The 15824-nt window shown below is 46.6% G+C and overlaps 1 protein-coding gene across 1 annotated transcript in view; it reads right to left on the bottom strand.

Moving 5' to 3' along the window:
• LOC119461102 (solute carrier organic anion transporter family member 74D) overlaps positions 1-3987 on the bottom strand; it is a 72139-nt gene extending 68152 nt beyond the window's left edge. The window contains exon 1 of the mRNA XM_037722288.2: positions 3312-3987. The gene's annotated coding sequence lies outside the window, so the exon portion shown is untranslated. The remainder of the gene's footprint in view (positions 1-3311) is intronic.
• Positions 3988-15824: the final 11837 nt, after the last annotated feature.

Below are 15824 nucleotides of genomic sequence, written 5' to 3'. Positions count from 1 at the left end.
CAACAATAACAACGACAACTTCGAAGAGGGCACAGTGGTTCACCTGAGTTCGAATTCTAGGTGGGGATAAACAGCTTTGATACGATATCATTATGTGGGGCAGTCGCAGGAGTTCGTTGATATTGTTCGTGCATAACTACCGACGCGGGCTGATTCTGAAGACAGCCTAATGAAAGGCGGTAACTGGATCAATCTTGACACTACACCAGTGCAGGACATGTGTCGTCACGAGGGTTCTAATGCGATAGAGACACCATTATTGATAAAATGAGTGTGGCGTTGAATCACACACCTTGCTTGTCGAACTGCGGTCGCTATGCCATTGTGGTACCGGTAGACTACTGAAAGCGGTGCGTAAGAATCACCGAATGATAAGGTCGAACCAGTAAATGATAAGGTCGTAAAGGGTTGGTAGGCAGCATCAGTAGGTAAGGCCGTAATAGTTCACAGATGACCACTTGAGTGAGAGAAAGCTAGTGTGGATGCTAATTGATAATCACCGAGTGGTAGGACTCAACGCTATCGCACTACGCTCTTTCAGACGCAACAGGAGGACCGGTGAGTGTTTGTGTCTAGAAACTTATTTCGCCCTATAGAAACAAAGCAATGATAAGCGTCATGGTCATGCCTACGACAGACGCCACGAAAATTGGCAGAGGTAACCTTAACAGTTATCGCTGCAAGCAAAGGTCTGTCGAGGAACCTCGCCACAAACACACTTTCAAAAGAGCGTGCACGAGCCTGCCCGGCCACAAAGGCCTTGACGCTGATCAAGGGTTGGCCGGCGCCCAATTTGCCCTTGAGCTACGCCGCATACTTCGGTATGTTCTTTCATATATGTTTTCTATAATAACCTCTCAACTCTCGAACAGGTTGCCGGAGATGCGAATGCGGTTCTGAGTCTGATAAACCCCCAATCCACAAGCACAGCCAGCGCTTTCGTACTGTTGTGTCCTTTAATTGTAGACTCGGCAAACTGTTGCATCCCCCCCCCCCCTTTCTCTCTCTCTCCCTTCCCCATTATTTCACTCATGCCTTCTATGCAAGCGGTGTGGAATTCTTGTTGTCACGCGAGAGTATATTTTAACATTAGACAATCTCATTCGATAACGCTATTTGCAATTCGATCTATGGCCTTAATCAGTGGACAAATTGCTGCTCAATGAATTAAACAAGCGTGAATTCTTTTGAAAGGCTATCTTCGTTCTCTCAAGAATTCTCGCACTCCTGTCGCCTACAGCAAATGCCATTTTCTGCCCAACGGACCAACTTGAAAGGCAACTACGCATAGTGCGCTGTCGTCGCCAACAATATGGGCTCTTCCCACCAAAACAAAGACGCCCTTGGTGCGCCCGACCTTGTGCTGACCGCGGATCGCTGTCGCGTACTTCCGGTCGCCGCTTCCGCTGTAGGCCTCGGCCATGCCTGGAGTACCAACTCAGGTGCATCGGTTTCGCGTTTTATTATTGGTTACGGGCATCCGGACGACACACACAAGCGAAAGCAGAAAAATATCGCTTAATGAATTATTCCTCGTCCAAGTCCCGCGGAAAGTTATTCCTCGTTTTTCGCCTTATCTATCGCCGGTGAAACCAGCTTGTTTTGGTGCGCGGTATACGTCCAAGGCCGGCTTCCGGCTTCGTCAGTTATCACTGCTGGACAGCTATAGCTTCGGTGCGAGACATTTCGTCGTATCTAAAGCGAGGGTGTGGCCACATGCGAAATAAGCGACTGTCCTTGAGACAATGCATAACATCGAGATAGACACTCCACATGCAGGGATTAAGTGCTTGCGTGGATAGATCCTCAAAGGCGCGGTGGGCAGTTGTCACGCTATTACTGTTGTCTGCCCTGGCGCCGAGCGTTTTACGACCAAGCTAATGACTTTTGACTTGTGCGCTCTCTGTATGACATTAATGCGAATATCTTAAATAGGCTGTACCAGCGATGGATGCGGAACCGTTATTCCCAGTTTCTGCTGTAAGCCAGAAAGGCAACTGGCCGAGGCGTTTCCAAATAAAAGGTGTCTTCCCTGAATGTAGCCACGAGTTTTTACTTTCAGACGTGACATTCTTTTGCGTCGTGCTAGTATCGCTCTGGCAAACTTACAATCGGAGGGCTCTGATTTTCGTTTACTTAATACACAAAAGTTGGGAGAAGAATAAGGAGATCCGAGGGTTCAATTTCTTGTTTGTTACAACCATATGGAGCACAATAGGAGAAAGCATATAAAGCATAGGAGAAATTAACTGTTACGTTTAGTTGAAACGTAGGAATAATAAGGACAAGAGAAATGAAAATAGACCAAAAGACAACTTAGTACAGGTGCATGGGACCCACATCTTCCGTATTATACGCGTTCAGTGCTTTACCGTTAAGCTGCCGTGGTGGCCGTCCTCCCGTTAACTTTCTTGGGTATATACAAGATTGGTCCTGGGAGTGTTAGACATCGCCGCCCAGGTCCATGGTGATGGTTTTCTTTTGTGACAATACTACAACTCTACGGAAAGTTATTTGGCGCATCTTTAAGCACGAAACTTAAGGTAATGCGCAATATTACTGAAGTATTACTTAGCTCTACATAAAGCAAGCGTAACGACTGACGTAGAATTTCTAACCATAAGAGCAACTCTTCATTGTCATCACTCATAGCGGCGCCCGAACGTCAGATACACCTTCTTCCTAGTCAGAAATTGCTCCTTATTGTTATATTTTTCCCCCGCACTTTTGATTCACCTACGCGATACGAGAGAAGCACCGGTGACACGTACTTTATTCGCTGTACCGGGAGAGTACAACGTGTGGGTTCGTTATCCGGTTACGGCGGTGGCCTTGTAATCTCGAGCAAAAGGCGCAAAACGCTCGTCCGAGGATATTTCAGAGCGTGGTTTTTGGCCGCGTTGTGAGTCAAAGTTAATTCGCAGGCCTCCATTGAAACAAGTATACGTATCATCCAGCTGTGCGGCTTAAGGAGGTAGGCAATAGTTATGTGCGGGACGCGATGGAGAAGTCAAAAACACTTGCTGTACTATACCTGGTACTTGTGAACGGACACTTGCGTTTCATTTGCATAGTCTTGAGAAAGGACACGAAAATGCAGCGTTCTAACGGACGCAGCGAATGCTATATACAGCTGGAGCATTCACGGGAACACTCTATGGTGCTACGAATAATTAAAACGATTAGAAATAAGACGATTAACCTACTGAAGGACAAGCCAAAGGAAAAAAAAGAATCTAGGGCGTCAAGCCAATAATTTATTTAATTAACGCAGGGTTGAAACGAAAGATGGGAGATTTGGCATCGCTTACCTGCTTAAGCGCCGGTCGCCGATGCAAGACGAGTAAATTTTCTCCTCGAGTTCCGGTGGAAACTTTTTTTTCTTCTTCCTTCCTTTTCTTTTCCTCTCTCGCAAACCTTGGCACAGATGCGAGGCAGCAGGAGTATCTTCGCTATACGCTCGAACGACGCAACGTGAAAGCACTGTTACAACCGCACGCGCATGGCGAGCGAGGCGCTGTTTTCGAAATCCCGCACGAACACAACTCCGCGCGGAAATCTATCGCAACACCGTGAATCGCTTCCCCCGTACAACGTCGTCAGGGACCGGATGACCGCGTTTCTTCAGCGCTTGGGTGAAGATCAGTCCCGGTACATCACGCCAGCCCGCTCGTGTGCATATTACTATACGCCCAAGCACGGCGGCAGCGTGTACAGTATCTGGCGTTCTTCTGCGCTCCTAAACGGGGCCACGCGTTTGTGTCCTACACTCACGCGCGGGCGTCGCCACTGTCGTCTTGGGCTCGCATCCGAGTGAGATCTTCCGATGAGGACGCTTAGCTGCCGGGACGACTCGCCAGTCCTTCGCGGTGCGCCGGGAGCTTTTGGAGCGTCAGTTGCGAACCGCCGTCGTCCTCCGACCGCAGGGCAGGCCAGCAGACATCTAGCCTCTGTCGACGTTCCTGGCCGACTCTTCGTTCGTTGCCAAAGCGGCGCTGGCGAGAAAAAAAGAAGAAATGATGAAACGAAAAACGCAACGCCCGACGTAAGGAAAGTGTGATGGGGAGGGAGGGGGGAGGAGAGAGCTGCCGGAGAGGTAGAGAGAAAAGAAGGGCTGCGCGTGCCACTTGGCTTTGACTGTCTCGATTTCGAGGATGTGGGAGAGGGTGAAATCGCATATGAAATGCACGCGCGCGGAGGCTGGAGGAAGCTCGTATGAAAGGTAAACTGAGAAGCGAGGGAGCTCACTGCTTCCAAGGCAAGAGGAGCGGACGGCCGCGCTCTGTAACGTGTGTTAGACAGAACGACGAAGAAAGAGCCGAAAGACTGTATATAGCGGCAATGTAGAATGAAGGAAGTATATCGCGAAGAAGCATCGGATGCCTCATTCACCCTCCTTGCTCATCGGCAAAGCATCTTGAGGCCTTCCTCTATAACCTGTGGGCGTTGTCGCGTCTCATTTTTCTTTTGTTTGAAGTTGCCGGGGAGCGGCGGCCAGTTAGTGGCCCGTTCTGGAAGCCAGCTTGACGCTGTTTTTCCGGTTTCGCGCACCGCTCGCCGGTGTAATACCGCGTTGGCCGCAAAGTCACGTCGGGCTGCGTAGCGTCGGCTGGCTCTCTGCGTCTTCGTTTATTTGCAATGCAATGTTTGTGGCGCACTGCAGTCGCACCGCGAGTCCTGTTCAGTATGGAGGGAGGAAAGATTTCGCTTGTTGACGTATTGAGGTGAATACTCCTTCGAGAAAAGGAAGCGGGAACTGTTTCGATCTTCCGTTACACGTCTCTCTGCGATGTCTCTAGCATTGCACAAAAAGTTTTTTTCTTTTTTTTTCTTTTTGTTTTTCAGTGCTTGACACGAAAAGGAAGTCGTTGCTTCGTATAAGTGTGAGGACACGAGCGTAGCTTAATCGCGTGCATTCGCTTGCTTAGTCTGCCAAGAGAGCCACGCTTGATCTTAAGTGCAATTCTATCAGTTTTTCGAGTCGCAGGTGTTTTTATTCATTGCTTTCCTTAACTCGGCCTTACTACTGCGCAACAACATCGATTCTGAGACGCGCAGATCCAGTTGCGACGTCTTCTTCTTAACGTAAACACGTTTTGTCTCCTTGGAAGCGTAATCGAACATGTCAAGGTGATCCGGGACGCCTTGTTTGAATGAACAAGGTGTTCAGCTCTAACGTAGCGATAATAGATTGCGCTCGTCTACAAACGATATTGCTTCTGGTTGGTTAAGTTAGAAATGCCTTCGCATGGAGGGAGCGCATTTCGCCTTGCTTTTTTTTTTTCAGTCATAGGCCATATCAGCAGCGAAGTAACTAAGCTTGGCTACCTCACTGCTCTCCACCAATTTCTTGAGTTACCCTTCCTTTCCCAATCGCTCATCAGCCTTTAAACATTTGGCGTGTATCCATCAGTGCCGTGCGTTTATTCATAGTATATGTAAGGCTCCTGCATCAACTGGACCAACCACTGTATATATGTCATGTCGCCTTTTATTCTGTTCCGACTTTTTGTCTTGAGTAGCATATTAGACCAGCGGTCATACTGTCCTCACCTGCTACCAATACATTTAGAGATTCTCTCTCTCTGTCTCTAGTACAGCAGATTTTGTTTCGCCAATCTAAACCTATGTCTTGCAGGGGGTGCTAATGCTAATAATCGATTTATTCTGGGCCCGAATCCACAAAGCTTTCCGTTCGCAAGCACTGTTAGCAGGGCACCTTCGCTAATGATATGTTGAACATCACTGTATATCCGTTGGCATCTGCTGTCACAAACAGTTCTAGCCTGATAACTTTTTTTCGGGGGTGAATACGGGTTTTGATGTTATTATTTATCTGCAGTTTCGTGTAGTATGGAGAAACGCAGTCGTGTCAATGTATTTGTCATTGCGTAACCTACGGTGATCGCTAGTGTTGCCGCTCGCACATCTTGGGAGATCTTGGGCTTCTGGCCTGTGTCCTTGCTTGCGGTGACCATTGCTTGCGGTGATCTTGTCGGAGGTACTGAGTTTCGCCTAAGCGCCTCACTGGGAAAGGTGTCTCTCGCTGCACATTTGCTGCGCTGAAATGCACGTAATAATGACCGCTCCCTTTCCTGTGGAAGAGCGTTTTACTTTTAGCAACTGTAAACATGCGGAAAGATAGGCTATACATAAGAGCAAGCTATCTCAAGACACATGGGATGGCTTCTTCTACAGCTAAAAAGCTGACTCTACTCATCATCTTTTTTGAGAAATTTTCATAACTCATAAAGCCTGTGTAAATGAAATAAATGTAGCAGAAAGTGCTTGTTTCCAACCTCTCCACCTGACCCCTTAACTAAATTCGTCTACCCCGTGATGACAGTGACCACAGCAATCAAAGGCCATTCAAATCCGCGCGCCTATTTCGTTCCTTTGTGCGAGCTCGCAGATGGGAGCCAATAGGACTCGCGGATTTCAATGACGTTGAGTTTCAGCAGTCATCGAAAGCGGGCCTTTCACTGCGGTGTTAAATCGATGCCACTAGACTTCATCATCATAATCATCATCATCGGGAAGTTGGCGTAGTAAAGGCTCCGGTGGCAACACCTGTAATACGATCTGGATGCACATGTTTCTGCAGCGGTTGTATATTATTACCTCCTACTTCGATTAAGTAACACGGATGGAAATGTTCGCGGAAGCAACGTGCTTTAATTTTATACGCACTCGCAGCAAGAATGACACGCAGAACACGTGCCAGATAAGCGCCGTACGCTTATTTCTACGCGGAACATGTCCGCTTAATTGTGCATGTTATTAAGAGCATGCTTTACCTCAGGGGCTCCTATCAAAACACACGAGAAAAGAGAACTCGTCTTGCTTTTTTTTTCGGAGATTCATTGCACCGAATTTAAAATAAAAGTTAAAATTTACCGGCTGTAGGTAGTAGGCTTTTGTAATTGGTAATCAATTGTTTTACATAAATTTCCAAAAATAAAAAAAAATTTTAAAGATAGAAAAATGTCCTCATGCACAAAGTTATCAAGTCTGTAACTTAGCAATAAGTAACGATATCACAATGATGTAAAGAGCACTTATTAAGACGTCTAAAGCGGACAAAATTGATGTATTCTGACCCACGCTCTTAAATACACATATAATTAATCAGTGAGACTTCGCAAAATCGCCGTAAACATTGTAACTATTTTGCGTAAACTCAAAACTCATGTGTCACAATTTAATTTCTGGATGCTCTCTAAAAAATACACTTTACAGAACATCGAAATCTCTTTTTGATGCAGAGTTACGAATTTGTTAACTTCGTGCTTCAACATTTTTTTTTTTTTTTGAAATTTCTCGAGTTTCGGAAGTTTTTGTAAGCAAGAGGTTCAGAATAAAAATTATGTATGCCTCTTACAGCTGCTAGAGTTTAACTTTCTCTCTGAAATTTTCACCAAATGTGATTCAAATCAGTCCAGTAGTTGCTTCATCAGCACATTTCTGCGTTTAACATGTATCTGAGTGGGGAAATCTGCGTTGGGTTCCGGGCTAAGGCTCTCTCTTAAGCGTGTACCTTATTTATGTTCCGCACGTTCCCGTCTTCGTCTTTTCTGTATATATCGTCCGCCTGGCCACTTCGGGTCCGAGCAGAGCTGACTTTGCGTTGCTGTCGCGACGTTTCTCATTCCTAAGCTGGCCGTTGTATTCGCTGTCACTTCGTTTGCAATCAAAATGGACCGGTGCCTTTCATCACAGAACGAAAGGAGGGATGGAAGAGAAAACAGAGCTGCGTATAAAATACAAAATGATCTGACGCTTATAATGACCATCCTCTACACGATTTCTGCAGTATATTTGGATAAAAGGAAGGGATCTGCGGGTGCATATTATACTCTATATAATATGTTCACACAGAGCCTACTCAATAGCGTTACATTCGTGATAGACTGCTGTTTACAATATGCTTATGCGTTTTTATAGACAGAATGTTTTAAGAATCAATAACCAGGCACAGTAAGATATAGATTTACGTTCATTAAATTAAATTAAGCGTTTTATGTGTCAAAACCACGATTTGATTATAAAGCACGCCGTAGACTCTGACTTCGGATTGATTGTGACTGCCTGTGGTTCTTTAACGTGCACCGAATGCACGGTACACGGGTGCGTTCGCACTTCGCCCCCCCCCCCCCCCCCCCCCCCTCTTTCGATATGCGGCCGCCGCGGCCGGGATTCGGTCCCGCGCCCCCGGACTTAGTAGAGCAAATCCATTGCCAATACGTCACAATGACATGTAGACATTACGTTTATAGGCCTGCATATACACTATAAACAAACTTTTGAGGAGAGCCTCTTATTGAAATCTATAGCTGAAGCTACGACTCGTTCTTCGTGAACGTAAACGCGGCATGAAGGAACATTCAAAATATTGAGAAAAACAAAAGGTCCGCTGTAAACCAGAGGCGAAATGACGAATCATTCTCATTCCGGTGGAATTTGGTGCCGTGTTCCAATTGCACAAATGACGTGTATTTGCATTCCCAGGGGGACCATATGCACACACATTATTGCAGCAAGTGAGGTTCGTGAGGTCAAACAAGGTTATCTTTTTTTTCCCTTGGATTATTGAGCTGTTGACATTGGGCAGATAGTGTTATTCTTAATCTTGCGCCATCGCTCTGGCCATCCACTACAAGGAGCGCATTACGGCGAACTATAGCCAGGAGACCTCTGTCACGCATCGAGGAGACCTTGAGTTCGGCTCTGCTACCGGAAAGCAGATAACCCTTTTCGCCCAATCCAAGCTTTTACCACAACTAAACCAAGAACCGATATGTTTCTCCATGAAGCGGCAACTTTTGTTTTTTTGATAGCGAAAAACAAGGAAAAAAAAAAAAAAACATAGGCTGGCGAGTTGTTGAAAGCACCTAGTAACTTACGACCCTTTCATGAAAATTGTATTTTTACACGTTCGGGCATGCCCAGATTCATTGGCAGCAAACCAATTTTAAACGCAGAAACGATGCTGCCAGGCCGACGCGTGCGCTTTCGCTCAGAACGCGAAAGAACTTGAACAGGGGACTGCTGCTGCATTCCGTGACCGACACCGGATGAGGCATTCTTGGGTGCTTCTTTTCGTTCTATATATTTTTTTTGCAGACTCGCCACTACATTGTATGACTCGCGTTCTCATATTCCTCGGATCACAGTAGCCGAAGTGCGAGAGGCTGACGTGACAGGCGTTCGTTTGCATGCCGATTCTATAACGCCCAGATACAGGGAAAGGGGCGGGGGGAGTGAGCGAGCGAGAAGAGGGTAGATGCGTGTTTTCTCTTTCCCTAGGATATGTAGCAACACCAGTAACACCAGCAAAACCTAATACCAACAACCCTAAGAAGGCCGCTTATCGATTACGAACACCGTGCGCTTTTCTTCAAGCCCAAAGCTGAACTTTGGAATGCCACAGATTTTGCAGTGATGCTCACGAGTCACAATGGTAACCGGTAGGACTACTTCCGTAATGTTACGTGATCAGACAGCACGAGAGAAAACAGGACACGAAGAGACAAAGGCGTTTGTTCTTTTGTCGTGTTCTCTTGCGCTGGGAATGATAAAAGTGCCCTTTTCAAGGGTATCTCAGCTCTGACAGCTTCATGAATGCATCATTTTTGTCGAAGCGCCACTAAACGGTTGTTTTTTTCTTCATGTGAAGCCTGGTTGCTAAAGTGAGCACATGTTAACGGATTCATTAACTTTAAACACACTGTCTGTGTCACGTTGCTCATGCTGTGTTAGGCTGATTATAGCATAAGGCATCATTTTAAAGCTAATCAGTATGACACTGACTGTAGGAGACTTTCCACCGCACTATGTTACTTTAGATGGATAGGTGGGGGTACAAATATTGTTAAGAAAGATCTTGGGTCCATGGCCATCAGAAAAACTGCAACGCTGTCTGCACGTGCAAATGATCATTTTCCGGAGAAATCAGGAACATCAATAAGCTGCTAACTGTGTTGTGGGTACCTTCTATCGTATCGTATTTGTCGATATAACTCTTGGTCATCTGAAGTCGCCCACATACTCGTTCCTGTGTTTCTAGTATCTTGGTGTTTCCGTGGCTCTTGGGTCAGCTAGGGTTCGAGAGTGCTTTCCTTGGAATGTGGCACACATGAGGTAACCTCGTTACAGTGATTACGCCTGCCCAGGTACATTTGTGTTCTTTGAACTTCCTGAAACATTCGTTTTGTATTGTAGAAAATATGACACCGCATTTTTTTATTTTATAATCGTGACTTCTATAATTTTCATTGAACCCTGCCGTAGTGGCGTAGTGGCTTTGAGGTTGCGCTGCTAAGCCCTAGGTTGCGGGATCGAATCCCGGCCGCCGCGGCCGCATTTCGAAGGGGGGCGAAATGCAAAAACAGCCGTGTACCGTGCATTGGGTGCACGTTAAAGAACCCCAGGTGGTAAAATTAACCCGGAGTCCCCCACTACGGCATGCCACATAATCGTATCGTGGCTTTGGCACGCAAAACTGCAGAATTTATTTTAATTATAATAATTTTCATTGTTTTGAGCCCCAGTTATCATGCTAGAGAACAGAAGCAGCTGGCGTCATTTATAGGCAGCATCATCTCCTTAACTACTACTACAACTACTATATTACTAAACTACTACTACTACTACTACTACTACTACTACTACTACTACTACTACTACTACTACTACTACTACTACTACTAATAATAATAATAATAATAATAATAATAATAATAATAATAATAATAATAATAATAAAACATGCGTTCATTTCCTCTAGCTGTGCGTGTCCCATCTGACAACGCATCTTTCATCTTCGCATGGTTTAAATTACCGTTCTTGCGAAACGCACAATATGCCACGAATGGATCGTAAATTCGTGCGGTTGTCGTCTTTCGACAGCGACGTGTCTCTTCGCTTCTTATCCTTTGATAACGAAGGTCCTGGAAGTCCTCTTTGTCGGCGCCCTCCCCTCTCCCTCAGTCGCGTAAAGCCTGGCGCCGTCCATTTCTGTGCCCAGGGCCGTCAGCTATACACAGAGATTCTGCCACAAGGGTGCGACGAGCTTCAGCCAAGGCCTTACGTGCAGCTCTTCATATCCGTGCCATTCACTGAAACGGGGCGGTGCACACACGTGACGCAACGCGGGCACGCGAGCGCCCCACACAAAATCGCAAGCACCCTCGCGCACGCACGCGTGGCTCAAACTGTCGAGAGCTTTTGAATCCGTCGCCTCGCGTGAGCGGTGAACCAGTCAAGCGATGGCGAGACGCCCAGGACTGACATCTGTACACGACTCACCTTGGCATTGAAATGCGGCTCTGGGCGAAAGCGGCGTTCGAACGCTTTCCAGCCGACTGCAACTGACTTGGGTGTTTTCCCTGTTTTGTCATCGCGGAACGAGTTTAGAAGGTCCTTTCCCTGACACGAAGCATTTATGTGTACACGCCACTTTATGGCTGTTGTCACGTTGCAACCAGCGCGGGCATGGAGCCACCAGAAAACGTTTGCTTTGCGCTCGAGTGGGTAAACAGCTATCGTTGAAGTTACATCCGCGCGCGTTTCTCGTTCGGTGCCAAGTATGTGAGCGTTTGTTGGGCGCCCCGCAGGCATCCCGCCAGTCACATTTGTATCGATTTCATAACGAGAAGGGTACGCTAAACGGTAGAACGAGAACTGCGCCTTATATAGCGGATGCAAGGCGGCGCATGGAAATAGTGAAGTCTCATTTTACAGCGGAGCGGTTAGCCCCTAATTGGTCGTGATTTTTCGTGGCGTGCTCACAAAAAAAAAAAAAAAAGAAAAAAGAAAGAAAAGCGGGCAGCTGGAAAATGGGTTTGTGTTTTGAGTTTCCGCGAAACAGAATAATGTTTTCTCGCACTATTCGAATTACGGTCCGATGCTATCATGTCTGTATACAGGTTGTGTGTCGTACTTTACGACTTTTATGACACATCTATACCTTGAGAAATTCAATTAGTTCAATGACGCCCTTGCGCCAGGCGGAGGGCGCACAAGAATAAGGATGGACCTCAAACGGCAGCTCGAAAAGGGGCTTTGTGTTTCAGTTTCCGCGTAACCTAATTTTGCTTTCTCGTACATTGGAATAACAATCCGAAGCTATCACGTCTGCAGCTTGTGTGTAAGTCGCACTTTGTCCAATTTCTGACGCAATTTACTTTTAAACGTTAATTTAGTTCAATAAGGCACTTGCGCTTGGCGGACGGCCTAGAAGAACGAGGACGTATGATGCACTACTGCACACGTGCGTGTGCACGTGACGTATACGTCACCTGCTGTGGTGATGGCGCTTGTGTAACGTCGTCTAACGTCAGTTGGGGTGGTTGTACTTGTCTAAACCAGTTTCGTGTCACATCCACTTTCACAGGCTAAAATGGAGGCGGACTTATTTTTTTGAATTGAAGAAAATGTGTCATTTCTCTGTTCTCGTGCACTCGCCGTGGTGGCACGGCGGCTATGGCGTTCTACTGCCGGGCACGAGGACGCGGGTTCGATTCCCAGCCGCGGCGGCCGCATTTCGGCGAGAGCGAAAAAAAAAAAAAAAAAAGACGCTCCTGTACTTAGATTTACGCACCCGTTAGAGAAAACCGGGTGGTCAAAATTAATTCGGAGCCCTCCACTAGCTCTCACAAGCCCAATGATGCCTTAATTGGGACGTTAAACTAATTGAATCAGCCAATCAATCTGTTTTCGTGCGCTCGTCTGAGCGCGCTGTTGTTTCACTTAAGTCGCACGAACTATTTGTACATACTAGCTACAGAATGTCACACAGGTATTTGCCATCTAGTATGTAGGTATTTTATTCTGAACATATATATTGTTCACAGGAAGCGATGCAAGCTTTCCTCAAGTTTATGAAGAAGCGCGCTGTGGTTCCCGAGGCATTCCTTCTCGGTACGTAGTCGTTTTCATCCAGGGCAGTTCATGGATCCACCTCTTTCGACGTGACTCGTTTAATCAAAGGTTTCGCAAGCAGCGTAATGCAGTAGTCGATTCTGTTCTTACATCAACCGGGGCCCTTTTGTGTGCGTGTGATGAACTGCTGACTCCGTCCCGGTCACGAGTAGACGATTTACCGACGAACAAATTGGCTTAATAGCTTAACAAAGCATGTTCTACGCAGTCGCAGAGTTGCGCGCGCTGCCTGAAAGCCGGTCACATGCATGAGACGACCAATACGTGTCAGGATTGTGTCGCAAGAACGAGACAGAAAAGAGAGAGAGAGAGAGAGAGAAAAAAGAAGGAGGAAAAAAGAAAAAGAGCGGCTCCATCGTCGACCCGTTTTAAGCCCACTGTGGGCGATATCTCCAACGTCTGAGCAGCTTGAAGTCGTGTGCGGCGACAACCTGTGGAACTCCACTTGGAAAGCGAAGACCTTGGCCGGAAATTTGCGAAGTCTGTCTAATATGTTTCCCGAGAGGTAAAATTATTATTTGATTCTGTGAGCCGAGTGCTACAAGTCCAGTTAGCGTGTCTCATGACAGGAAGTGATTCACAGCCCGATTTATAGGTTGCGTGGACGCAGGGGGTATACAGTTCGACCACTCGAGATTGTCATCTCGTTCCGAGCTAATCCGGCGACACTGCGTTCTACTGTCGGCAAATGTTTGCCTAATCGATTTACGATCTTGGGACAGAACGGGTGCACTTTATACTCCGTAGAACCAAACACAGCGCAGGCGCATAATCGCATTTCAAGTCGGCTCTCTTTATTGACTGATACGTTACGAACGTGATAAAGCAATTTTACGTTCGATTCTGACTTCCATGCCAGTGGAGAAAGTAACGGTAAAACGTTTCATGGTTTCATGTCGTAAAAAAAAAAAGAAAAGAAAAAACGTGGTGATTTAGCGGCAAATGCGAGAGAAATTCGTTAGTATTACGTCGCACCTCGTTGAGGTCCCGCCGAATTCATGACCTAAACTGCGTGCACCACATTGCAAAGTAAAGTGCTCATATGTGTAAGTATGTACATGGGTTACACACAAGGGGGTTACACTCTTTTCCACCTTGATGCTACCTCATTAAAAGCGCTCGTGACGAGCTTTTTCTTCTTTGTCCCTTGTGTTTTCTCTGGATTTTCCTAACCATGCATGAATCATTAAAAGCGTTTTATAGCGAAGCTGATAAGTGCAGTTGCGCAGCCGTTTTCGTGCGGCAGTGAAAGGCCGGTGTGCGCTGGCGTGCTCGGTCTCGCCAGCGACGCAACCTGCGTCGTAATCTAGAATTTTCTCCTTGAAACGTAATTATCAATGATTGTGAAATATAAGTTACCTTGTGTATACCTCACCCGAATAGACAACTTCGTTGCGCGGTTCATATTTGCCGGTATTCCGTAATTTGTTTTTTCCCACGTCGCGTTTTACCGGATCCGCTTTGAAGGCCAGCTAGGAGTTTGCACGGCTGCAGCGGTGATGGCGTGGTCCAGCTAGCAACGCAGCCTGCAGGTATGGGAGTCCCAAAGCGGCCGCATGAGTTAGGCGTCAGTGACGAATATTCACTAAACCAGCAAATAGACTATACTAGGACTTCCGAAAGGTGTGGCAAGTCTCTTATACAGCTTCGTTATCTTTGATGCATCTGTTGCTCAGACTGGCATGCTTCTGCGAATGATTTTTTTTTGTTTTTTGCTTTGCCCAACGCACGCCGGCGACGTACATCCGCACCTCACCAACCTCAACGAGGTCGCTCACTCCGTAGCACGAGGCCTTGTCAACCGTGCCGGAGACAGCGCAGGTGCACCCGCGGAACGCGATCGCCTCACCAGCTACAACGACCTTACGCAATCATTCTATCTCAACAGAAGAACCTTCCCCTGCCCTCATCACAAGCTAAACAGAGCACAGGCAACCACCCTTCGCCTGTTAGACAAACACGTACCCCTCACTAACACGTTACCACAGGATCTACCCAGACACCTACCCTAGTAACATTTGCAAGATCTGTGTGACTCAGGCAGCATCGCTTCCCCACATGCTATCGGAATGTAAAGACAAATATTCGACAAATAATACCGTGACCCTCTCGTCGAGATGGCACGCCGCCCTGCGCAGCTCCCACCTCGACGACCAACTCTGGGCTACCCAGCAAGCCTGCGAGGCGGCCAAGAGGCAAGACCTCGATGTCCCCACGTGGGAGGCCTAGGCCCAGCCAACTAAACTGCTGATTTTAATAAATGTTTGTTCCTCCTCCTCCTGGCTGAAGAAAAACATGGGGAGCAACATCATGTGACAGAATGTCATGCTGATGCTACATTCTGGATTTGCATGTCAACTCACCCGCCGTGGCTGCTTAGCGGTTATGGTGTTGCACTGCTAAGCACGAGTTCGCGGGATCGAATCCCGGCCACGGCGGCCGCATTTCGATAGGGGTGAAATGCAATAACACCCGTGTACTTATATTTAGGTGCACGTTAAAGAACCCCCCGTTGGTCCAAATTATTCCGGAGTCCTCCACTACGGCGTGCCTCATAATCAGATCGTGGTTTTGGCTCGTAAAAACCCCATAATTTAATTAAGTTAATTTTCATGCCAACTCGCGCAAATCGAAATGTGCTTTATGGGTGCTTCTGTTGTCTGTGGTGACACAACCGTCTACATCAAATTAGGTACTAAGTGATAATAATAATAATAATAATAATAATAATAATAATAATAATAATAATAATAATAATAATAATAATAATAATAATAATAATACGTTTATTGCCAATTATAAAATCAATACATTCATACAGGCCTGCCAAATTTAGCCTTCGAATGCTTGAGCTGCAGAGCCTGGCAGGCAGCAAAACCATA

The sequence above is a fragment of the Dermacentor silvarum genome, chromosome 8, assembly GCF_013339745.2.
Source record: "Dermacentor silvarum isolate Dsil-2018 chromosome 8, BIME_Dsil_1.4, whole genome shotgun sequence".
NCBI lineage: Eukaryota > Metazoa > Arthropoda > Arachnida > Ixodida > Ixodidae > Dermacentor > Dermacentor silvarum.
The sequence above is the reverse complement of the archived record's forward strand: the minus strand, read 5'-3'. Positions and strand labels throughout refer to the sequence as shown.